The sequence below is a fragment of the Arvicanthis niloticus genome, chromosome 18 (genome assembly GCF_011762505.2).
Source record: "Arvicanthis niloticus isolate mArvNil1 chromosome 18, mArvNil1.pat.X, whole genome shotgun sequence".
Lineage (NCBI taxonomy): Eukaryota > Metazoa > Chordata > Mammalia > Rodentia > Muridae > Arvicanthis > Arvicanthis niloticus.
In genome coordinates, this window is record NC_047675.1 from 9,581,659 (window position 1) to 9,607,281 (window position 25,623).

General features: G+C 37.7%; 1 protein-coding gene across 8 annotated transcripts in view; it reads left to right on the forward strand.

The window, feature by feature from the left end:
• Inpp4b (inositol polyphosphate-4-phosphatase type II B) overlaps positions 1–25,623 on the forward strand; it is a 702,669-nt gene that overhangs the window by 473,121 nt on the left and 203,925 nt on the right. The gene's annotated exons all lie outside the window — the stretch shown is intronic.

Below are 25,623 nucleotides of genomic sequence, written 5' to 3' on the forward strand. Positions count from 1 at the left end.
AGTTATACTAATATATATAATTTTCAGGCAGAAAAAACTAACTTCTAATAAGGCTTCTATAGTTTCTTCAGCTCTGTCAGAGAAAAACAACGCTTGGCTTGCCCACAGCTTTCTGGTGCAATTGAGGAACATTTTATTCCTCATCTTATGGACTCTCTTATTTTTGCATCTTCAACATGTTGTACACTAGTACATATTATACTCATTTGAGGGGATGAAACAGAAACCGGAGCTTATTTTTTGAAGACAGCCTCTAGCCATGTAACCTTGGCTGACCTTGGAAGTTGCTCTGCAGACCAGGCTAGCCCTCAGACTTGCCTGCATCCTCCTGCTTTCTCTCTTAGGGGATGGGATTAAGAAGTCTTCAGTGTGAGAAAAGCTGGTGAACATACAGACTGCCTTAGAGAATATGTAAGGAGGGTCAAGTTTAAAATACTAATAAGAAAAAACCTCAATGCAAAATATTTAGGATTACATGAAAAAGGAACGTTTCCATTTTGATCTAAATGTTCAATTCCTAGGTATTTAATTGTGATTGTATGAAAAACATTAATGTAACAAAAAGAATTATTTTCTAGAAAAATATTAATTTTCAAACTTAATTTTGAATGGCTAGTTTTTTCACCTTGTTTTTGTCATATTTATGGGATTTCTTTACTATGAACCAGGTAGATTATACCTAACTGTAACCTGTGTATCTTTAGCTTACGACATGTAATTGTTCCATTTAGTTTTCTGATGGACTGTTTCTGAAATTCTGAGTTGAAGAACATTAGGTCAGGATTAAGGAACATTCTCTGTTACTGTTTTGTTTTGCTTTTTATATTTATTTGCATTGACTAATTATGACTTTCTTTCTTTCAATACTCCAGCTATTGTCTTTAAACAACAGAATAAAACACTTCTACAGAAATAAAGATGTGTTTGTAGACATCCTTCCAGGTTGGGGATGTTTTATGGTCCTGTTTGTTTCACTTCATCAAATCCCCTCAAACCTGAAGGTTCTGTCTGTGCTTTCTAGTTCTTTGAGAACTAACAGGTAATTTAAATTCTCCAACTCCATCTAACTCACTACAGGAGGAGCCTGTGTTCAGAGTGGCTTCTCTCACATGTTCTTAGAGCTGGACAACAAGTACACTGGATTATTTTTCTTACTGAAAACTTAAAGAAGAAAGAAATATACATATAATTTATAAATTTAGTCTCAGCTTTCATTTGTGTATCTTTTAAGTTGTAAAGTAATAATATTGTTGACATATAGTTGGGAAAAGCCCTCTGATATATAATCTGGTTCCTATGTATATGTCTTTTTTATTTACATAGTACAAGGTCACCCCTTTGGAGTATTCTAGCTTTCCAAATGGACTTGGTGTCTATATTTAATATTGACCCCTATACTATTTTGCTCAATTGATTTTGTTTTGCTAGTTTATATGAGTTCTGTCTTTTCAGCTTCTTTAATGTTAATTCTGTTTTCTGATGGTGTTTTCCAGTTCGCTGCTGTGCAGTCCTGATTTCTGTACTATCATATAATTGCTGTAGCATTGTTTTATAGCAGATCATAATTTTAATTGTGGCAGATATTAAATAATCCTCTTTTAGCTACCAAAGTTATAAGAGAGCACACCAGCAGCAACAGCACATTGGAGAATGCTGAGTGTATTGGAGGTACTCACTTGATCCTTATCAAATTAACCTCTGATGTTCTTTAATCCATTCCATTAATCAAATAGACGTGGAAAACAATTTATTTAGCATTTTTGTAAAGTTACAATGTTCTTGAATAAGAGAAAGTTGACGTGAGTTCAGGCCCTTCTGATTGGGAAGTTATTGATTTCAAAGATGGACTCTCGCCAACAAGAGACAACTGAGACCCAGCATTACATGTCACCCGCCATATACTTGGTGGCTGAGTGATAGCAAGGATTGTTTCTTCAGTGATTTACACCTGTCAGATTTCCTCATAGTGCCCAGATTTACACTAGGTAGTAAGTAGATGAATATTAGCATGCTCTGGGCAACTGGGATATGTTAGCCTAGTAGTGGAAAATGAGATAAAACTGTTAATTCAAAAGACTGAGGAAAATACATATTTGTTACAAGCAGCCTCAGAAACATGGACCCCTGGAGCAACTGGGCACAGTTTGCTATCCAAGTACCTGACAGTCATGTGCTTTTCCAAACCTTGATGCCATTCAGTCAGAGCTTAGGAATATAGTAGTGTTTTCTATTGTTAAGTAACAGAATGGAAAAATTTCAAAGATCTATTACTAAGTGGGTCTGGCAGTCAAGGGAACACTCTATTGTTCTTGACGTACTTAAGCAGCCACAATGAAACCAACAACCATGTGAAGCAATCAAAGAGGGAGGGAAAAAGAAGGGAGTGTCTCAAACTCCACTGGACTTTGTTCAGTCTCCTACGGACTTCTATTCAGTGTGTATTTAGTCAGCAAACACTAGGATTTTTTTTTTACATACTAATAACAATGACAGGTTCTTCAGAATATAACAGCAGTAACCATTTTGCCTGGATAACACTGATAGCATATGTAACGAATAATCTATGAATCATATATACTCCATGCAAGTACTGTGCTCAATACTAATAATTCACAGCTTATTTAATTCATGCAACAGCATTTCCAATTTCCGTCTGCTTGACTGAGATCCCATGGCTGCTGGTTACAGAAGAAGAGGAGAACTCAGTTAATTCTTCAGTTTATTCCGCTTCTATTTTACTGCCTTGTAGGAAGGTCACGGCCTTAATAGAATCCTCACTTGTTTCTCTGCCCTCTACTCTATCCTTTGAACAGTTTAGGGGTCTTAATATCTTGATGTTATATCTTAAAATTCAATTTTGTATGTCTGAAGCGAAGCTGGGCTTCTGCTAATAGATACTGTTTCTAAATTTTATTTGTGATATTGGCTTTCTTTAAGAAGTTTTAAATTGCTTTATGTAAGACAAGTAGCAAGGATTGGTTCCTAGGTAGATTTGTGTTAACTCAGCAAGTATGATAATCTGAGCATAAGATTGTTTTGTGTGCTGTTGTTGGCAACTGAAATGCCCCTCGTAGGTTCCTGTGTGTGAACTTTTGCTCCTCACTCCTTGGAGCTGTTTTTGGACTGTTGTGTAAGCTTTATGAGGTGGAGCCCTGCTGGGAGGATATGGGTCACTAGGGGAGGAACTTAAATTTTCATAGCCAGACTCATTTCCTATCCACTCTCTGCATCCTAACGCCAATGCTGGATAAGCAACCCTCTCCTATTCCTGCTGCTATGCCTTCTCTGCTGTGATGGACAGAGCCCTTCAAATGTAAGCTAAAATAAACCTCTGCTCCTTCACCTAGCTTCTCATCCAGTGTCTGTCCAAGGAGTGAGAGAAGTAACTTTCAGAGCAGTAGTGAGACATGGATTGCAATCTTGAGAAAGCAAAAGCCTGGGTTAAGATTTACACATATTTCACTGTAGACCATAGTACCTCCCTCATCCTTGATCTTGTCATAGAAACGTTCAGCTCGTCCTCACATCCCGCTACATCTATATCTGTCTGACTGTCACATGGTTTGAGGGAGTCTGAATTCCAGCCCTCACACTTACATTGTAAGAGTTTTCTCCACTGAGCCATCTCCCTGGGTTCTGTGTTTTCTTTTATTAGCCTTTCAGTCAGCTCTCTTACTGGAGAATAAATCATGATTACAACAGAACTACCTGCTGGTCCAACAAAATTAAATGTTATATATGTGTAAAATATTTTCTATCTTAAACAATGTTAATATAAATTAACTGTTATCCAACAGTTTGGGGGAAGAATAGAACATGTCTGATAAAAAAGAATAATGCTGAATATTGTGAAATATGTTTACAAAGACACAGATGACAGGGGTGGTATGTACTCCATTGTCACTTTGGCAACAAAAGTAACACATTACTAACACATTACTATTACCTGAGAGCAGCACATCAGGATGCTGCTCAGGGGAAATGAGCATGCAGATGGGATGAGTCAGCAGCAACCCCACAGCAGGGTGAACCAGAGATGAACATGCAGGAATAGGGATGAGTCAGTAGCAACCCCACAACAAGGTGAACCAGAGGCTGGGCTTGGAACAGGGCTGTCTCAGAAAGCACTGAGTCCACAGAGCCTCCCCATCCCCAGCTTACCTCTCTGACCTGCTAACAGGGCGACACCTGCACAGATCTCCACAGAGTAAGCTTCTTCAGTTTTTCTGTTGTTTAATGTTCTAAAGACTGGATGATGGTATTTTTCCTGTTTTATGGACATGCAAACAGATCACTAGCAACTTGATTCTCTAAATTCCCACCGCAGGGACACTGGATACTGTCTCTCAAGGTCTTCCCTAAACCTGTGTGTTATCTTTCTTAGCAAGTTAGTTAACACTCATTTTTTTTTTTTCAGACATGAAGGCATCTTCAAACTGACACTTGCTATTCTTCTTGGAGCCTTTTAGTGACAGGGCTCTCACACTGGGTGTTCCTCCCACTTGTAGATAGACCTGCTATTAGAAACATATTTCTACTTTGTACCAATTTTCAACTTGTAGCTCTGGAGTTGAGTAAAAGTTCCCCTTTTTTATTGGTGTTTTGAAGGCATCTTGTCTACCTTAAGTCTTCTTTTGTTCTTTATCAAAGAGCAATGAGGTAGGACAAAAGCTTGCACTCAAGTCCCTTCCCTGTGACCACTCAAATCACCCCAGGCAGACTGCTCACTCTTTCTCTCTGCTGTCTGTTAATAAAAGTAACAAAGAATTCTTTTCTGTGGCTGGTGAGTGGGTAAATTAATAATAAATGCAATAAAGTCTCAATCCCTAGCTTGTACTAGAGAAAGACATTATAAATACATTTCCCATCATTTCTTTCTTTAAAGTTAATTTCCTCAAATATTCATTAATATTTTGTTTAGTTTACTTGAAATTATAACCTGCACGGTTCTCTAATCTGACAATAGTAAAGGTGTGAACTTATTTTTTATATAAATGAAAAATTTCAATGATCAAGAGATGGATTCTTACCTGAATCCTAAATCCTGGCTTTTATCCCTTTGACAGCTTATGTAGCACACACCACAGGGGAGGTCCCAACAGAGGACAAGTGCAACAGTTTGAATGTGAGTTCCTAGGAAAAATAAATACAACTTTTTACTAATAATTTTATGAGCATAGCATTGAAATCAAGACAGAAATTTATAAATGTCACATGGCTATAACTTATGTCTGGAGATTTTTAGAATCAGTTTTTAATTTACTATTTAAATGTTTAAAAATAAATTTTAATTTATTGAAGCTTAAATATACTTCCATAATTTCCTTCTTTGATTTCCTCCCTCTAACCCTTCTTGATTTCCTTCTTCTAACCCTTCCTATATTGACCCTAGGGAAGAAATCATCAATGGTCTCTAACATGATTCATCTTGTAATAGCTCTTGAAGGTCTATCCATTTGTTAAAAATCAGTGAAAACTGCAAACTATGTAAGTATTAGTTCATGAAAATAAAGAAATAGAATATTTAATTTAAAATTACTCCTGAGCCTAAATCCTAGTTCTTCTATAGCCTTGCAAAATGGTTGTATACCCCATGGCTGAATGACCTTGAACTTCTGGTTGACCTTCATCTATCCATCAACTTCTAAGACTATTAACATATACAACCATACTTAGCTATGTGGTACTGAGGGGCCTACCCAGAGCTTTATGCGTGCTAGGACAACTACCATATGGGCTCCATCACTGGTCATATCTGTGAGATACGGATGCCAGTACTGTCTCTCTTATAGGGCTTATTGTAAGGATCTTGTGCATCACTAACATAAAATGTTATAATAATGCCAACACAGAAAATTATAATAATTATTTTAATACTTTTCCTTGTTGATATCTTTGGGCAATTTCTTTTTCTTTACAGGATTGGATTACGCAGTCTATAAATAGTTCAGCTGAAGTAGGAGCTGATGCAGGTTCTTCTCATCCATCCATTATTTAACTGATAATAATATTATCATAGTATATCAATATGTTTCCCTTACATTCACTAGGTTAGATTTTGCAGTTATATATTCTGTACTTTTCTTTATGTGTCTAATTGATTTTCATGAGTGGAGGTAAGTCCATGGAAGCCAAATAGCATTTCCTTAGTTTTCATTGTTCCAAAGACATGGGATTCATCAGTTTGAAAATTGGCTTAAAGTTCTCAGATACTGACAGTACCGCACATACTGTACACTTTAGTAGCTTCTCAATTTGCACATGAAAGTTTTAGTTAAGACTAAAGTCATAACTCTTTTAAAATTTGAATCACATGAAGTTATCCTGTGTTCACAAAGACATACTTGCTTAAGAAGTATGAGAGCTAATTTACCTGTGTAGATCTTGTGTTAGACTTTCTCATGCTTCTCAGAGTCTTGTTCATCATCATCACCACGTGTCTGCTCTCCTGTTTCAGTCACATCATCTCTGTGTAAACAGTAACTTTTGACTCTCTAGAGTCCCACTTGTTATTGGTATATATTCTTTGAGAAAAAAAATTTGATGATAAAAATGGTTGAAGCTCTGACAATAAAAAAGAAAAGCAAGCTTTCTCCCTATATGGCTTCTCAGTCCTCACTAGCCCATTAGGAAACTCAAAGGATACATGTCACAGTCAACTTTACTTGAATTGACTATAAGCCAATTTCTCTATGAAACATTTATTAACAACTTATTAGTCTCCAGGGCTCAAAAATATATACTTATGCAGTTTAGAAAACCCTGGTTTATAATAGTAACAAAAAGAATGTTCCAAGATAATAAAGAAGGTACTGTCTGCTTTGATCTATGAGCTTTCTGTTATCTATGAGCTTTCTGCACATTCTTCAGCACATACATGAGTAGGCTCATATGTGGGACTGTATCATATGGATATTCACTTTGAACTCATATGTCAAGTCTCTTTTCTCCCATTTTCCCATGTAGGCTTTGAAGCTCTCTCTCTCTCTCTCTCTCTCTCTCTCTCTCTCTCTCTCTCTCTCTCTCTCTCTCTGTGTGTGTGTGTATGTGTGTGTGTGTGTATGTTCCGTGTATGTTCCTATGTTACTCATATATATGTTTTCAGGGATTACCATTGGTATTAGATACCCAACTGAACTTGTATGGTCTTCCTTGGAAAGATTATTTTTCCTGCTCTCAGCATTCCTTAGTTACCTATAGATTTGTCTAGGGTTGAGGTCACGGCAAATTCTCCCAAGCTTGATTACATAGCATATGCATATTTCACAATTATTGCTTGTTTTAACTATGCCAGAGCAAACTTTACTCTTCTTCTTTTGAAAGCCTTTCCTTTCTTGACAAAATGAAAATTTTTCCCAAATGAAAAATGTCACCATCTCAACCTTGACTATCTCTTCCTAAAACTCTCATCTGATTGTGCATATTTCTTCTTAAAGCTTCACTTGATGCCTGCACCACACCTATGAGCCTTCTATCCATAGCAAGCATAACTGGGCACATAAGAATGTGGCAGCTTCAGCCAGGCATGCAAGCTTCTCCACCTTCAGTCTTACAGTAGCTACACACATCACCTTTGCTGTTACTCTTCCCCACATTTGAGTTGTGTATGGTCACTGAATGCTTTCCTAATGTGAAGTAAGAGTTATTGTATTTCTGTGCTATCCCTTTGTCTCATGTTCTCTGTACTAAATTTAGATTTTGGCCATGGTCATGTTTGTGTGTGCTGATATATAGCTTAGGTGATTCACTATTCTTGTGTTCATCCCGTATCTCTTACCCCAAAATTTTCTTATCTCCCCCCAGAAATCTAAAATGATCCAGGCATGTTTTCAGAAAAGTCAAGTCATCATCCATGTTTATGGCTTTTCATTGACTCAATTTCCTTTTGACCAATAACTTCCTCCTTATCTTTCCTTTGAGTTCATCATTCCTGGTTCATCCCAGTTAATAAGAGTCTGAACAGTCACAGGAAGGTCACCAGCTCTTAGCTGTTTCCCATGAGGCTAACTTTGGATTTTCTGTTGATTAATTATCTGTCCTATTTAGTATTCACATGTAAGAGTGATTGAAAGTACAGCTTTGGGAGCACAGAGGGGATGTCCTTGCTTTGTACAACTTGTTTCCTCTGACAGGCTCTTCAGTTCAGGACCTCTGTGTTGACTCACTAAGTGGAATTCAGTGAGTACTGCTGCGTGGAATGTAGTCTGACTGGCTCCTAATAGAATCATAGCTCAGAGGCCAGTGATCTGGCTCAGTAGGTGAAGGTCCTTGTTGCTAATCCTGACAACCTAAGTTTGACCCCCTGGACCCACATGCTGGAAAGAGAGAAGCAGTTCTGACAAGCTGACCTTTCTTAGTTATGACACTCTACCCATGCTCAGGCACATGGCAATTGCTTAGTTAGTGGGCATAAAACCCTGAGTTCCACAGCACCACAAAATAAATGAATGTGTGAATAAACACAGTTAAAACCACCATAACAGGGTGATTTTCCTCAGTGCCATGTTACAATAGATGTCTGCCTTCAGCCTTGCCTATAATCAGATGAGTAAGCTCCTAGTCAAAGTATTAAGAACTTATTACGTTTGCATGGAAAATACTGCTCTCTTAACTAAAATCAAATTTAAGATTTATCAGGGGCTTGCATGCTAAATGGGAGAATGGGCTCCTAAGGTTGTTGTGTTTGCTTGTTTGAAAATTTGCCCACTGACACTAAATGCCTTGGCTGCCGAGACTGGCTACTCATTCCAGTACAGATGGATTTCTGCAGGGCATGAGTGCATTGGCATTTAAGAGCATCGAAGGATCAGTTGAGACTCTAATGAAAGAAGTTACTGTCACCAGGAACTAATTATTTGCTTAATTTTCCCAACCTGTCTTGCGCTGAGAATAACACCAGTAAGAGTGCTAAATTATAAATACATATGCCAGATTTTACTTAAATGAGCTTATCATTTGGTCACAAGGAGGGAACTTTTCTCCCTCCTCTTTCTCCTATGTCATCTTTGTTTCTGAATCAAATACTACTCAATGGCTATGTTTTTGGGTTTTTTTTCATGACAAGATCACTTGAATAGATCTGGAAAAAAATGTGAGAGGAAGGCTGTAGAAAGAGGAAAACTGTAGAAATACATCTAAATGATTTTATAACATTTATTATGTAATTGTAGTAGTTCCTGACAGATTATCTTTGCAATCTTTGAAGTCTTTGAAATTCAAAATGCCAAGTCCTGAATATAGAATAATATAGTGAGCAAAGTTTTATTTGAATTTTATGATCAAAAAGACTAAAAATGGGAATATGTGCCATTTCTGTAGATGCATTTTTCCTATTTTTACATCTTGCAGTTCTGTCTTCTGAGAAAGCTTGCACACTTTCTGTCCTGTGCTCTCCTGCAGGGAGGTGAGTCAGAAAGGAAGCAGAGAACTTTCCAGACATGATGTTTTAAGCAGAGGCTCCAGGTTACTCATGCAGCTGTAGGGGAGCCTGAAAGCAGAAAGCAAAGCAATGAGTTATAATTACACATTGAGTAGTCACTTCAGGAGAGTTTTCTCTTTAATTTTTGAGTCATTTGTGTTCAGTCACCACATTCATGTGACTCATGAGGTTCTGCAGCAAACTGTAGGAGTGACGTGTTGGTTACTTTAAAGAAGTTTTAGGAATGGAGGCACTAGCTTGGCTTCTCAAGTAGTCTCACAAAAAATTGCCTGTAACTGGAGCTAAGAATATCATGTATTTTATATTTTTAAAGATAATGAATGCAATCCAATTGTGATAGTGCCTATCACACAGTCTATAATGAACACTGCACACTGTTATTGTTAGAAGTATCAACCTGAGATTGCTATAAAACCTAGACCGCTTTCTGTTTCTGTTTTTTTTTTTTTTTACCAAAAAAAAGAGGGTTTAAATGATCCTAGACTGATTAATGCCTTCTTGCCTTTGTCATACACTGCCCTAGCAAAGATGTAGATCAGAGAATGATGCTCTCAAGGGCTCTGAGCAACTATGCTTCTTGGGCAGTTATTACTTTAGCTCATAATACTCAGGGCTATGTTGCCAGAAGACAGATCTCTATTTTTCCTATGTAATCTGATATTCTCACCACATACAAACAACAGGTATATAGTGACATATATTCTGTATTTGGTTATTTTGTAAAACATAATAAATGTCTATGTGAGTACAAAATTCCCGTGAAACATTCTAAGTGTACCAAACATTGAATAACGGTACCTTGGAGAGAAGTCCTCTGAGTATTGTGTGACACAACAGATGCTATGTGTGGAAGGCAACATGAGGGGCTTTGAGGGTTGACGGTGAGGGAGATTCTTAGTATTTGCAGTCACATAGGAGGTGCTGAGAACTTGTTCTCTTTCCCTGTCTGAGGACATAGCTGAAGGCAGCCAACTGCAAACCAAAATGAGAACCCTCTTCAGAAACTAGCCACTGGTACTATAAGTTCACACTCCAGCCTTCGGAACTCTGAGAGAACGAAGTAATGGCTAAGATGGTGGTTGGTCAGTGACCATCTCTCTAGAATAAAATGAGTGTTGCTAGATTTTGTTACAGTTCTTTAAATAACTTCAGACAATGCATTTACTGTATCATATCCATTTCCTTGTCGCAAGTAAAAACCCAAGCACAACAATTACTCCACCTCTGAAAGCAATAGGTGCGATACTCAGGTCGTATTGGACCCCGTGAAGAATGGAGCCTAGTTAAAGAGATTGGTGTGTTTAAAAGATGGCAAGAATGAAGACAGGTGTCAGCATTCGACAACATAGTCATCCAGATGAAAATAGACACAAATCTGTAGATAGGACCACAGTTTGTGTTACTCACAGACTATTCATGGCTGCATAAAAAAGGGTTTTATTTTTTTTTTGTTGCTGTTGATTTTGATGCTGTGATGATCAAATAGCTGACAAGGCAGCTTAGGGAAGAGTTTATTTTGATTTACAATTTGAGATTATAGATATAACCTCATGTGAGGGAGGCATGACAGAAGCCTGTGATGCAGCTCTTCATGTGCCCATAGTCAGGAAGCAGAGGAAGATCAAGGCTGATATCCAGTTTGCTTCCTTCATTTTATTCAATTCCTGACCCCATACCTTTGGATGATGTCCTTCACCAGCAGAGTAACTTTCCCGCCAATTTTAATATTGTTTTTCCTTAAGCAGACCGAAGGTGCTTTTCCATGGGGATTCTAAATCCAGACAAGTTGACAGAGAGGACTGATCAGTACAAGTGCTGAGCCTTACAATCTGTGAAGCTCGTGCCTGTGAACTCCCTTCAAAGAATATGAAGATGCTTTTCATATACACTTCTTGCTGGAAATATTCTGGAAATAAAGTATTTAACAGGCTCTGAAGGGAGTTAGAGGAGGAAGTTTGTCTATCTTTCTTGGTAATGAATTGTTCCCTGGTCATATGTGAGAAGCAAAGAACTCACTGTAGAAGTAATTTGGGAGCACACCATGGATCAGAACATTGCAGATAATGTGTGTACTCTAAGGGGAGAAGACGAGATGCTTAGAAGAAAACATTTTGTCTACACATAAAAAGCAGTATAACCGAGCACAGAGGAGGCACATAGGGGAGCCCTTGCTGCTATGTAGACAATATAGTCTATGAGAAGAACCCCAGGAAGGAAATAAGGAGAGATGAATTCATTCCAAATGTGGCTTGCTCAGAGAAAAGATCAATTAGCATAGCAGAAGGAATAGTTCCTCAGAGCACCAGAGCAGGCAGTCAAGAACAAAACCAAGCCACAGCCATTTCCCACAAACAACCATTTTCCCACAAACAATCTAGCCTTAGATACCTGTTGGTACTTCCACCAAATCGGTTTCCACAGGATGAACTGGGAAGTGTGCCTGGACTATAGGCCTCACTCATTAGTGTCACGCTGGTATTCAAAGGGCCTAAAAGCTTGTCTAGTAATAACAGGAAAAGTGGCTACATCCAGGGTTAGCTAAAATAGGTGAATCCTTAAAAACAAAACAAAACAAAACAAAACAAAACAAAACAAAACAAAAAACAACTATGAATACATCTCTTCTAGTTACCAGAAATTTGCACAAAACATAATAACCTCTTTTTAATTATAAAATTTAGTACTATGGCTTTTGATCATTTATCTCCTCTTCCTATTTGAACTTTAGAAAAAAAAAAAAGCCAAACTTATTCTTTTTTTATATGAGTCCTTAGAACTGTGCAAGGATCTTTATTGACAAAAAAAAAAAAAAAAAAAAAAAAAAAAAAAAAATTTCTTGCTATAGCCAGAAATCTGAAATAACATTTTCAGGTGAAAGAAACAGATGGAGGAATGGACATTTTCCTCAGTGCCCTATAGAAAACTGGTAGAAGGTAACTGATTAACAATTGCTGGTCCCCACATTTAGAACAGATAAAAACAATATTCCTGTTTCCTCCACAAAAATATAAGAAATCTGTAAAACTCTTTATGGCTCTATTTACGCTGTTTTAGCTGTGGAAACCAACCACTTTGACTTCCAGAATATTTACCAGATGGTTTACTGTTTATCAGAGCAGAGTCCAGACAGTATGGCAGAACGAGTTAGAATCCTAATTAACTTGTTAGATAGGGTCTTGCAGTTCTTATGGAATCTCTCCGTTACCAAGACTGCTTATACTAGCACGCTTTGACTAAAGTTGTTGTCTTTATTTTTACTGCAATTTTTACTTAGCATGTGGCATTCCTGGATGCCCTTTGTCATCCGTCATCTTCATGGACAGAATCTGTCCTCCATTACCTTTTGTGTTCTGACTCTGTCCCGCTAGTTTCTGCTTTCCAAGTGAATTCTGATATCTGAAGTCCACCCTCACACCCCTGGCAGCTCTCCCCAATCATCTTTGTTTTGACCCTTTTTATTCTTTGTATAAGATCTGTATCTTCTGAAATCTCTAGACAGGCCTTTGGCTTTCAACCATCTGTTTCTCTCCCATGTCTAAGGTGAACTTCATATTTCACCCTCCATCTTGTGAGACTTTTAACTGTTGATACAGTATCATCTCCGCATGACTTCTGTCTTTTGCATGCAATAGCCAAGTCAGTGATCTTTATAAATCATTGAGCCCTTAGGGCTTTTCTATTCCATATCAGCCACCCATTTAGCCTTCATGTCACTTTCTAGCTACTAGACAGATGGTGTTAATCTCATCTCTCCAGGGTTTCTACTTTGATCATACTGTTTTTGAATCTCTCTAGAACACTCCATGTAGTACCTCTGTGACCCATGAGTCACTACTTCTACTGGGCATCCTTGTCTTTGACAGCACTCTCCAAAATCCTCTGCTTTTGCTCAACTAAGATTTCCTGGTCCATTCCCTTAAAAGCCATATGTCATGCTCAACTCTCAAAACTCCCCTTTTCTATTCAGCAAAATGTAACACAATTAACCACTTGGTTTAAAACTATAAGCTACTATTTTTGATAAAAGTATGTCTAACTAAAACCACTGTATAGCTCACCTTGCTACTGCATTTCTGTAACTCAGTAGAGTGAGCCATCTAACTTCCATGTTCTCAGGCTACACTTGGGAACATGCACCCTAATTTCTTAAGAACATTCAATAACAGCATAGTGCTAGCATTTAACCCTTGTTTAATTCATTCTCTCACCTTTTGGGCTACTGCTTTCTGCCACATCATTTCTCAAATCTTGAAACTTTCTCACATCTTTCTGTTTCTCGGGTAATTTATCTGGTTTCTGTTTCTCTGGAAGAATTTGGCATTTTCCCACAGTGTATTTACCAAGTACTAGAATTTATTCTTCTTGTCCTTCTGTGAAGATTACCTCTGCCTCTTGAAAATCACTCCCGTTTTAGTAAGCTTTTTGTCTCATCTGAGAACCTTGCTCCAGGGATTAGCTACTAACTAATATCTGCCAGTTGACTATCACGGTAAAAACATGCCGTTCAACATTCCATGTGTCTCTCTAACTCATGCTCCAGCTCCCTGCTATTTTTCCAGCAGAACCATTTCATCTGGTGAGATCATCTTTTTAAACACCTCACCCTGAGCCTTCATCCCTGATACTTCCTGAGCAGCATGTTCTATGATCCTCAGTGGCCTCATGTTGCTAAATCCTGTGTACAATTCCCATTGTTCCTTACACTAGAATTTACTTACACAGTGGATCAGTTGCCCACTCTTTCAAACATATTTTGGACTTGATATCTTCAACCTCTGGCTTTTCCCCATGTTCTGCCATCAAAGACCTTTTCCTCTTTGTTCCTCCTGGTTGCTCCTCATTGGTCTATGCTCTAAATGTTGATATCTCTTATACCATAGTTTGGTGGTGGAATTCTTCTGTTTCCATTTTTTCAGTCTTTCTCTTTTCAATAGCTCCAACACTTTCAATAGCCTTGATTATCTTTTGTTTGTGCTAGAAAAAGAGTACACGGCCTTATGCAAACTATATGTGCATCTAACTACTAAGCAATTCCATCAATCCTTAGGTCTATATTCTGATATTGGTATTAATAAAAAACTCTTACTATCTGTCCCCTTCTTTTTCTTAGCAGATTTATCTGGTTTCTATTTTAATGGGCAGCAGAATCTAACAATCATCTACAATACATTGACAAACTTATCTTTCAGCCTTCCTTCTTGTCAAAAGCCAATCATCCATCTATGGATAAATGAAGTCCAAATAGGTGTCATAATCTAAACTATTTAAAATTTACCCCCTTCCTGTGTACTGCCTACCTTTCTCCACAAATATTGTTTGACAGAGTTTCCCCATCTCAAAGCATTCTATTTTTTTATTTTCATCATATCAATCAGATACCTTATAAGTCATGTCTTCAGATTAAACAAGGCTCTAATCTGCCTCACCTCTAACCTAGCCTTATGTCTCTCACTTGTCTTCATGCTGCTCCACTTTCCCAGATATCCATCATCTCTGCATGTGTAACTCATGTTCTCACTTAAAAATTATCTCAGTTCAAAATGTTCTGTTGTTTATTCTACTAGAAGAAAACCAAAAGTTTCCACCGTGGCCTGCAAAGTCCTAGAATATGAGTTCTTTAGTTCACCTTTGCTAGTGAGACACAGGAAGCTAAGTGAGTTCCAAATGCTTTTCACAACACCTTCCCCTTCAGTGTGGGTATAACCCGGGAAAGGATAGGAGACACAGTGTGTGCACCAGTTCAGATCTCATCCTCTAGTAGTAGGTTAGCCTCTCATGCACAGTAGTAGTTGACGTACTGTAATAAGATACTGTCTTAACCGACTGGATATGGCAAGCCTACTGTTAGCTCTGAAAAAGCAACCTTCTATGTTGGAACTTCTATGGAGAGGGCCTTATGGCTATAACTTGAGAGTGGACATAAAGAACTGAACATCACTTCAATAGCTTGACATGAAGTGGCCACATAGCCACAAGGGAAAATTTGCCAGCACTCATAAGAATCATGTTCTTCCATACAGCCTTCAAGAAAGAAGGAGAATGTACTACCCAGGCTGCATCTTGACTTTGACTTGGTTAGAATGTGGTTCAAGGACTTTGATGATCTCTTATCCACAGAACCTATGAAATTGGAGTGCTGTTTTGAGTTACTAAGTCTGTGAGAATAATCTGGGTTCTATAAAATTCACATGTGTCTCTTGAAGTGGTTAATTTAACTGTCAACTAGACACAACCAAATATCACATAGGAAAAGTCTTAATGAAGAGTTATCTAGATCATATTGGCCTGTGAGCTGTGGTCTGTTCTGGATGACTTGGTAACTGATATGGAAAATCTCAGCCCATTCTGGGTAGTGGCTAGGTCCTGATTAGAAAGAAAGAAAGAAAGAAAGAAAGAAAGAAAGAAAGAAAGAAAGAAAGAAAGAAAGAAAGAGAATGGAAGAAAGAAACAGAAAGGAAGAAAGAAAGAGAAAAAGAAGAAAGAAAATGAAAAAGAAAAGAAAGAGAAAGAGAGAGAAGAAAGAAAAAGAGAGAGAGAAGAAAGAGAAATAAGGAGGGTGTTTGGTGTGTTCATCTCTCTCCATACTTGATTGTGGATGTGATATGGCTTTCTGAAAGGTCCTGACTTTGACTTTGTGACTTCCCTATAATAATGGAATATAACTCAGATCTATTAGTCAAAAAGACCATCTCTCCCCTGTGTTACTTTTGTTCAGAATATTTAAACACAGAAATAGACATAAAAGTACAACAGCTCTCTTGCTCCTTTTTTTTCTAGCTACCAGGCATTTCTGCTGTTTTTAGCACATGAGAGCACAGATTCATTTCAAGGCCTTTGACCTGTATGCTTCCTGGAATGCTCTTACTTCAGGGAGATGTACAACTCAGTCTCTTCTTCCTTTTGGTGCTTGTTCAAATGTCATTTGAGATCTTTGCCTGCCTCTGATTGTAAAGTGACAGCCTCAACACAGCACTCCTCTATGTGTCTGCACTAATTCCCTTCCTCCAAGGACCTGCCCATTTGACAGATAGCTTGTATGTTTCTAGAATTGGTATGGGAGTTTTCATAAAAATGGGCACCTTTGTCCTTTTTCATGTCCCCTTTCTGTGACTGGAAGTGATTAATATTGTAATTAACAAGTGTTTTTAAAGTAATGACTATTTTCTATTAATCTTACAGTTTTTATATTTCTATAGAATTTCTGTAGATTTCAAAGACTTATTCGTGGAAGATGTTGCTAAATTAGAGAAGAGTAAAGGAAATGTCACTTGGAAAACTGGAAGATTTGATTAGTGAGTCACAGAAGAATTCGAAACAAACCCAGAAGCAATTAAGTGTGAGAATGTAGGTCATGAGAGTTGTTCCATTTCAGAGTGCATGCCTCCCATAATTTAAAACTCATTGAATTTCTGACTGTACAGGTTTGAAATACATTATACTTTAAAATCATGTTCTCACACCGTAATTCTGACCTTTTGGTTCTGGCATTCTTGGAGAAACCTCTTGTACTCCTTCCTACTATTAAAAGCCAACACAAAACTCAAAGGCACACAAAAAATTGTCTGATTAAAAATATATACCTAAAAATCTTAATATTAAATACCATTTTATCATCAGTCTTTAGTAATAAAGTGCCCTAGTGGTCCATGATTGACATGTACGTTTTCAGTATCTAAATGCATTTTGATTAGCATTGTAACATTTGGAGCCCATTCACATAAAATAGTTCTGTAGAAAGTACAAAAACTCTGCCTTTCTGCCATAATAATTTGTGTCTGCCTTAAAGATATATATATATATATATATATATATATATATATATATATATATTATTTTAAATGTTTAGATTTTTATATTTATCTAGTTGTCTGTGTGTGTCTCTCTGTGTGTGTATGTATATGTGTATGCTTGCATGTGTGCATGCCTGCCTGCCTGCCTGTCTGTCTGTCTATGTCCTTGTCACAACTCTCAGAAAATACCACACAGGAATAGGGCTTGTCTCTCCACTCTGTGGACTCTGGTAATCAAGCTCAATTATCAGACAGAGTGACAACAACCTTTACCCAGGAAGTCATTTCATCAGCCCCAATATTTTTTTTTTTTTAGAAAAGTCTACACTTACTCAAGTTTCATGGCTACTTATGTTCTAACCCTGTACAATCCTGCTCTTGATACCACTTGCTTCCTCTTTCAATAGCCTCTTCCCCTATATGTATCCCTCTTCTCCATCCATTATTTCCCTTAATCTTACTAAGATAAATAATCCAAACATGTAAATGTAATAAAACAAAGCAAAATCCTAGCAATAGTTTTTTTTTTCTATATTGTCTAAATGAATACTTTTGGCAGTAGACCTCAGATCACTGGTGGTGTAAATTCATTAAATTCATTGTGTGTCTTTGAATGAGCAATTGTTTTGTCATGTTTGATGACCTGCTTTCCATTGTTCTTGCAGCCTTTCTCTCTCATATATATGTATATGTATATATATATATATATGTATATATATATATGTATATGTATATATGGTGTATGTGTGTGTATATATAGAGAGATACATACATACATATAGATAAATAAATAGATAGATAGATAGAGATACAGAGATACAGAGATATAGATGTGTAGATATATAGACATATAGACATAGATATATGGATAATCTCTAATGTTTTTAGTTACTTTGAAAGCATAATACATAATATAAGATATATACTTTGATTCTGGCATTACAATGAAATACTAAAAATTAAATTTGGTTGAAATGGAAGAGAAATCCTCTTTAAGATAAGCTTCTTTATATTCTCAAAAGAAATTGTTTTGTTTGTTAATTTAGAGAAGACAGTCTTCTTTCTCATTTACTCAACTTCATAAACTAATAAAGTAAAAAAAAAATTTTTTACGTTTCTGTAAACTATAACGCACAACTACATTCTCATGAGAGTAACAGAATCAGAGTGTAGATCTGGCCCTTCACTGGATCACCACCCAAAGCATTCTCTGTCACCAAAGGCTCTATCACTCCCTCTAGTAGATTGTTTTTTAATTTTTATTTTATTTCATTTATTTTTTATTAGATATTATATTTACATTTCAGATTTTTATCCCTTTACCCCATTCCCCACCACCACCCAGGAACCCCCTATCCCATCCCCCCTCCTCCTGCTTCTATGAGGATGTGCCCCCACCTATCCCACCACTTCCACCTCCCCACCCTCGAATTTCCCCCCACTCGGTGTTCAGCCTTCATGGGACCAAGGATCTCCTTTCCCACCTATGCCCGGTGTGGCCCCATGAGGAGAGCAACAATACCAACCAACCAGAGCTCCCAGGATCTAAACCACCAGCCTGGGAGCACAGAGGGAGGGACCCATGACTCCACCTCTAGTAGATTTTTAATGTTTAAGATAGAAGTTGACCATTTGCTATGTAATAGTATCTACACCTTGGAGATCAGCTTCATTCATTCAGCCTAATACCTACAATCCATATAAGTTTTTGTGTCTATCATGCTTCTTTTCTTGACAAATAGTATTTCATGGTGTAGATATACCACAGGTAGTTTAATAATTCATATTAAATGATATGTAAGGTGTTTTCATTGTCTGGTGATTATGAATGAGGCTGCTAAAGGTATTTCGTGCACTTTTTAAAGTGATCACAGGTTTTTAGTTCTCTAGGATAATTATTTAGGAGTTGTGGTACTAGGTCACCTGAGAAGTGTTTGGCTTTATGTTTCCATACGGCATTGTGTGAGGATGCCAGCTAGTGTGCAACCTTCCTGGTTGCCAAAGCTGGTGAAACAGCACATTGCAGTAATTTTAGTTTTCATCAAGGCATACCTTCTCTGACTGTAGATCATGTTCTCATGTGCCTTTTGCCATCTGCACACCCTCTTTTTGATCCTTTAGGCTGTTTTCTTGTTTCATTGCTACAAAGTTTGGAGAGCTTTTTCTCTATTTTAAGTTCAAGTTCTTTTCACACAGACTATATTTGACTCTTTTCTCCTTGCCAAATGCTTGTCCTATTTTTACTCTAATAACAATGTTGTCTAAAGACATAATGTAAATTTCATTGAAGTCCCTATTTCTGGATATTTCTTCATCTTTCATTCTTTCTCTCCCTCTTCATCAACATTTCCCACCCTCTCTCCCCATTGCTTTGATGATTTGAGATAGCCTTATTATTTTTAGCACAGGCTAGCACTGAATTTGTCATTCTCTTGCCTTCACTTTCCAAATGCTGCCTGTGTTGTAATTAGCTTCCCTGATACCTTTCTCTCTCCATAGGTATGAACTTCATGTCACCTCTTCTGGCTCACAATCTCCCTTGCATCATTTTTATAAGTTTTAGTTCCATGAACTACTATCTTTTACTAAAGTTGTGATGTTCACAACTTTATGATGTTTAGAATTTTGTTTTTATTACAATTGTCTCAGCACCATATACTGAAAAGCCTTTTTGCTCCACTGCCTTGCTCATAACTTTTTCAGAAACCAGTTAGGCATGTTGCCTGTCTCCTCCTTTATTTAGCTTTTACTAATGCATCTGAGCTGTCTTCATCGCTGTATGGTTTCTATGAGTTTCTAGTAGCAGTCAGTTAAAGCAACTCTTACTTTTCTTCCTCAAAGTTGTTCTTCTTGTTGTTTGCTTTGCCTTTCCTTGAACTTCAGAAACCAGTCCAAGGAAGTCTCCAAATATTTGCCCATGGGTTTTGGTTCCTATCATCCAGACTCTATTAATCATCCTGGGGAGAGTGAAGAGCTTTACTAACAATCCATATTCCAATACTTGATTAAAGTGTGTCTACTTATCTAGACTTTTTGATGCATATCATTGGTATTAATAGGTTTGATAAATAAATCTTTTTTATATATTCGAAAGAGTTATGTTTAAACTTATTTATTTTAAACCTCTTGTAAGCCAAACTGTGCTTTCCAGTTGTTTGTGTTCTAGGCTTTCGTCTGGAGACAGCCTGGATTCTCTCCTATTCTCCACAAGATACGTCCTTTACCTCTAACCCTCATACTTGTCATCCAACTACACTGAGACCCTCCATATGATCTGACCTCTTGACTCACTTCTCAGCATCTGTGGTCCTCGTTCCTACCTCAGACTCCCAACCTGGAATGAGGTTTGGAGTTCATTCACAACATTAAGAGGTCTTTGTCTTTTCCATGACCTTTCTGGCACTGCTCTGTGTCCTGCAGATTTTCCTTGTTGCTTCTCCATCATTATGATTTGCCCACTTTCTATGGTAGAATTCTACCTTCTTTCTGGGGAACACATGGCAAGAGAAGGGAGATGAAGGAGATGTGAAGCAGATCATCCTACACGGTTGAGGTCACATCTTCCCCTAGAGCAGGCCTCCTCTCATGGTTTATGGGATATGTGAGTTTTAGAGCAGACCCGTTTCATCTGCTTTCATCGCTGCTACTTACCACTGTGATAGCAAGATTAAGTGGGCATAAAGCCCAAGAGAGTGAAGAGAGAAAAGAGATTTTCATTCATTTTGGAGTATCAGGAGCCCTAAATCCTATATCCTGAGCTAACACCAGAGGTCTGGACTCTGTCTACACTAAGGATAATCTTTGAGACCGGGGCTGTGTTTGTCTAGGTCAAGGAAAATCGGAAGGGAAAATGGAAGCTCATAGATACTGGTTTGCTGATATTTGAGATTTGGCTTTCTCCTTTCATATGCCTGGTGCTATTTACTTTTAAAGTCCTCAAATACAGTAGCTGATCATGCTTTCTGCACAGACACTGTAGCTCCTTTAGTGTGTGGTAGTAAAGTAGCCCTCCCACATCACCTATACCTGCAATTCCACCTGCAGCTTACAATGCCCCATTAACATCACTGTTACTCTAGTTGATTCAAATTCCTGACAAAGGCGTTACTAACAAATCAACCTTGCTTCCTCACCTCTTTGATCAATATGCCTAAATTCAAGGAAACCATTTATGTTCCATATTTATTACGAAATTGACAGATTTTCAAATAAAATTTAAAGTTTATCATTTGTTTTAGTTGAGTAGAGTACAATTTGCTTGTGTTTATTTGTGTCAGTGGAATTCCTCACTTCTTGTTGGCATTGTTATCATCAATAAGAGGCATTCACAAACCAGTGGGTCTGAAACATGGATGGCCAGCATTTCTACAATGTGCTTTCTTGTAATCTGAACTATGTAACAATATAATATATAAGTAATGACAACAGTATTCATTATTATATGATAAAGCATACTCATACTTTCAGAAACTTTGGACTGTGTCTACCTACATCAGGATGCCTTATGATATTCATATTTTATAACTGGGAGAGCTTCAGGAAACTTAAGTTGTCCATTCTCGATCACATAATTATTTATTGCACAGAAGGCTACTGGGGTAGCCTTAAGACTTGCTACTCAAAACTCACTGTATTGTCCTCTACTGAATGCTCTAGGGATTCTGGGGCTGGATATGTGCTATGGATGGTGAATTTTTGTCCAGAATGATCAAAGTCATGCTTTTGGTCCCCAGCTCTCCTTACCCCAGGCAATGTAGCATACTTCTCTATTCACAGCCCATGAGAGGAGGAGGCAGGAAGAGCCGAAATTCACACTCATCCTTGACTACACAGAGAGTCCAAACTAAGCCTGGAACCTGTGAGACCTGGTCTCGCAAAGAGACAAGGGTCTGGGATATGGCTTAGCTGTTAAGAACATATGCTGATCTTGTAGAGAACTGTGGTTTCCAGCATGCATATGAGTTGTCTCACAGCTGTTTATAACTGTAGTTCTAGGGGATCCCATACACCCATCCAGCCTTTGAGGGTACTGCCTGCATAAAGCACACACATTCACACACAAACACACACACCTACATATACATATAAAATAAACAAATATATCTTTAAAACAAATTACAACTATTTACTGATGAGATAAATCTACATAAATCAAAATGCAGAGTTTTCCATAAACATTAGCAGTGGATGATATTGTTTAGCTGCTAGTTTAGATTAAACAATGGCTAGTGGGTTTTTAAAATGATAAACAAATATAAAATTATAAAAAAAAGAAGGGTGTAGGCAAAACCTGGTGTGGATGGGACGTTAGAGGAGGATGCCAGGGAAGAAGTAGGTTCTTTGGGTAAAGTGGACAAGAAGTGATAAAGCTATCGCGACGCTGTGTGAGGGACAGACACATTTAAGAGGCATCAGAAAGGAGCGCCAGGGTTTAGTGACAGGCTAGAAGACCCAGAAAAAGGAAATGTAAAAATGGGATATTGAGAGTTTAGGTTGTAGAATGAGTACATTTTTCATGAACAAGTTTGGATTTGAAGGCATGGAGGGTTTGGATTAAAATTTATAAAATATAAAGTAGTGAGATCAGAAGAAAAGAAATTTGGAATTCCAGATTGGGAAATCAGGGACACAGCTGATATGGGATTGTGTTTGAGCTTCATAGAAGGGAGTTGAATCCTATAGAATTTCCGGGGATGAGTCTATGCAGTGACTAGATTAAAAACCCCAGAGATGACACAATAGAGTGTGCAGGCTAAACCAGCTAGACCTACTGGACCTAAAGGTTAACTACTTGCTTGGAAGACTTCTGTGGTTATGAATATTTATGTCTGTCATACAAAACGCAGGTGTCTTCAGCTATCTTCCTATATGGAGTTCTTACTTCCATACCACCCGGGTTAATCTAACAGTCTAGTTATATGAACCAGGAAGACACACCATGTCTGCTACATATGGCCTTTGTTTATTTTCTTGTCTGGATGAGAGTTTTCATTTCCTAGCTACATGTCTAGATGGCTTAGATGCGAAGCGTGTCTCGCAGCTGCAAATCCCTGTGTGTGACACCGGAACTGCTTGATATTCACAGAGCCTGACAGTGCTAATGACGGCTTTCCTCTGGATGTTTACAGAGACATTTGCTAGTTTGCATTGCAGTGGCATTTCCAGAAGAGAGAAATTATTTACATTTTGATGTTTAACAACTTTGGGAGTGTTTTTCTCTTCTTTTTCTTTTTGATCTGTTAAAGGATGACAAAATAGGTAGGGCAGAAACTCAGGGAATGCGTGGCATTAAAGACTGTTTTACATTTCCTTCTGTCTTCTAAAAACAGATGTAGGTTTCAGCCTCTGAGATTGAATATTTCATTAGGAAGCATTAAGGAGTGGGAGTATTTTAAAGTCAGACTTCTTTATTGGATATTTTATTTATTTGCATTTTTAAGAGTCTCCATTGTTGTACTCCATGTATCTGAAATCCTAGGTAGGAAGGGTGTATAGATTTGTGTTACTGAAATCCCCTTCTTTTCCTTCCACACCTCATCACAGTTAAATATTTGAGTCCCTTCGATGATGGAGAGGGAACTTGATATTGTGATAGGGGTATTGCAGGGGATGTGAACTTTCCTTGTTTTTTTTTTTTTTTTTTTTTGGTTGTAAAGAGCCAGCAGTGTGGCACATAAAAGGCTTGAAGGCTTGATTTTTATTTTGCCTTTTCATGTGCACAGGGTATTAAATACTCCAGCCTCCTTGTATTGCCACATGAGTTTCTATGATATACAAGGGTTACCTCTTTGCTAGGATTAATCATATTTGTCCAGTTACTGCCCAAGTCTGTCAGGCATTTGGGTTGTTTGGGGGTAAGTGTAGATGGGTAGGTGGACGATGTGTAATAGAGAGACTGTACCATGACTGACAGTTTTCTCACAGTTTTCTCACATATATATCAACATATTGACCATTGATGTGTATGAAGGAGCCACCCAAGTGATCAGAGTACAGGGTTAGAGTGTCTTATGTTTTCTGTTCAGTAGCAGTTTGAACTCTCTTTCTTGGTAAGTTAAACTGGACTCAGAGAAGGTCCCAAGTATGCCTTAACCCGAGGAGCTAATCCATAGTTCAGCTGAGAGTAGAAGTGGAGTTTCTTGGTTCCTAGTCCAAACTCTCCTCAATTCTTTACTGTTGAGATAATGATACATTTTTCAAAAGTTAGAATCTGATTGGGCTTTCATGCTGATGACTTTTAAGCTGCAGTTACTAAAGCTTTTTCCATCAGATTAAAATAAGCTGAAAGCATAGGTAAGCATCACATGTGAGGTTGGATGTTGCTGTACTGACTAAATATTTCTAATGTTTCTGGAAGGCTTTGTGTAATGGTATTCAGAATATTGTGTTGAAATAAAGGAAAATTTGGGTTTGGTTCTCAATCTGAAAAACAACAATAACAAAACAACAACAGCAACAACAATATCACAACCCACATATTTTTAAATCATTAAGAAGATTTTTGTTTGTTTGATTTTTGTTTTTGTTTGTTTTGTAACAATCTTTAGGTACATGAACTGTGGCCAACTAAGAGGGTGGTGATGGCTATGCTCTGGGCGAGAAACTGTTGTAGAACCCAAAATGCATTTTATGTTTTCACTCAGTTAAAGGGCTGAGCCAGCTTTGGGATGCCATGAATTCAGTTCTGTAGTTCATAACCAGGTTCACCTCTCAGTGCTACGGATCGCAGGAGGGAGTGTACACTTCTGAAAACTTCAAACAGATGCCTATGTAAAGTGATTGGAGAGAGAATTCAAACTAGAATCCTGCAGTATCAGAGGTCTCAGCAAGAACCTTATTTTTATTCCACTCAGTACCTAAACGAAGTCTATAGGGCAGTGGTTCTCAACCTGTGGGTCAAGACCCCTTTGGAAGTTGAATGATCCTTTTATCGGGGACCGTCTGGAAACACAGATATATTCATTATGACTCATAATAGCATAAAATTACAGTTATGAAGTAGCAATGAAAATTTTATGATTGAGGGTCACCACAGCATTAGAAACTGCATTAAAGGGTCACAGCATTAGGAAGGTTAAAAACCACTGGAATAGGAGATACAATAGAAAACACAAAACGCAGGTAAGTCATTGAGCAAGTAGCCAGATGTTTTTTAAAGGGAGCAAAAGATCAGTAGTTCAGAAATGTACAAGTACCCACACACGTACACACGCCCACGTGCTCACACAAGCACATACATACACCCATACCCACCCACACCTTGTGCACTGACTACCTTAGCATTTAGAGAAATTTCTCTTAGATTGCAAAAGTGACTCATTTGGTCTCCATCATTAGGATTTTAAAGTTCACAGCAGAATTAAGCATCTGTATGAGCTGTGAGCATTCAAATAC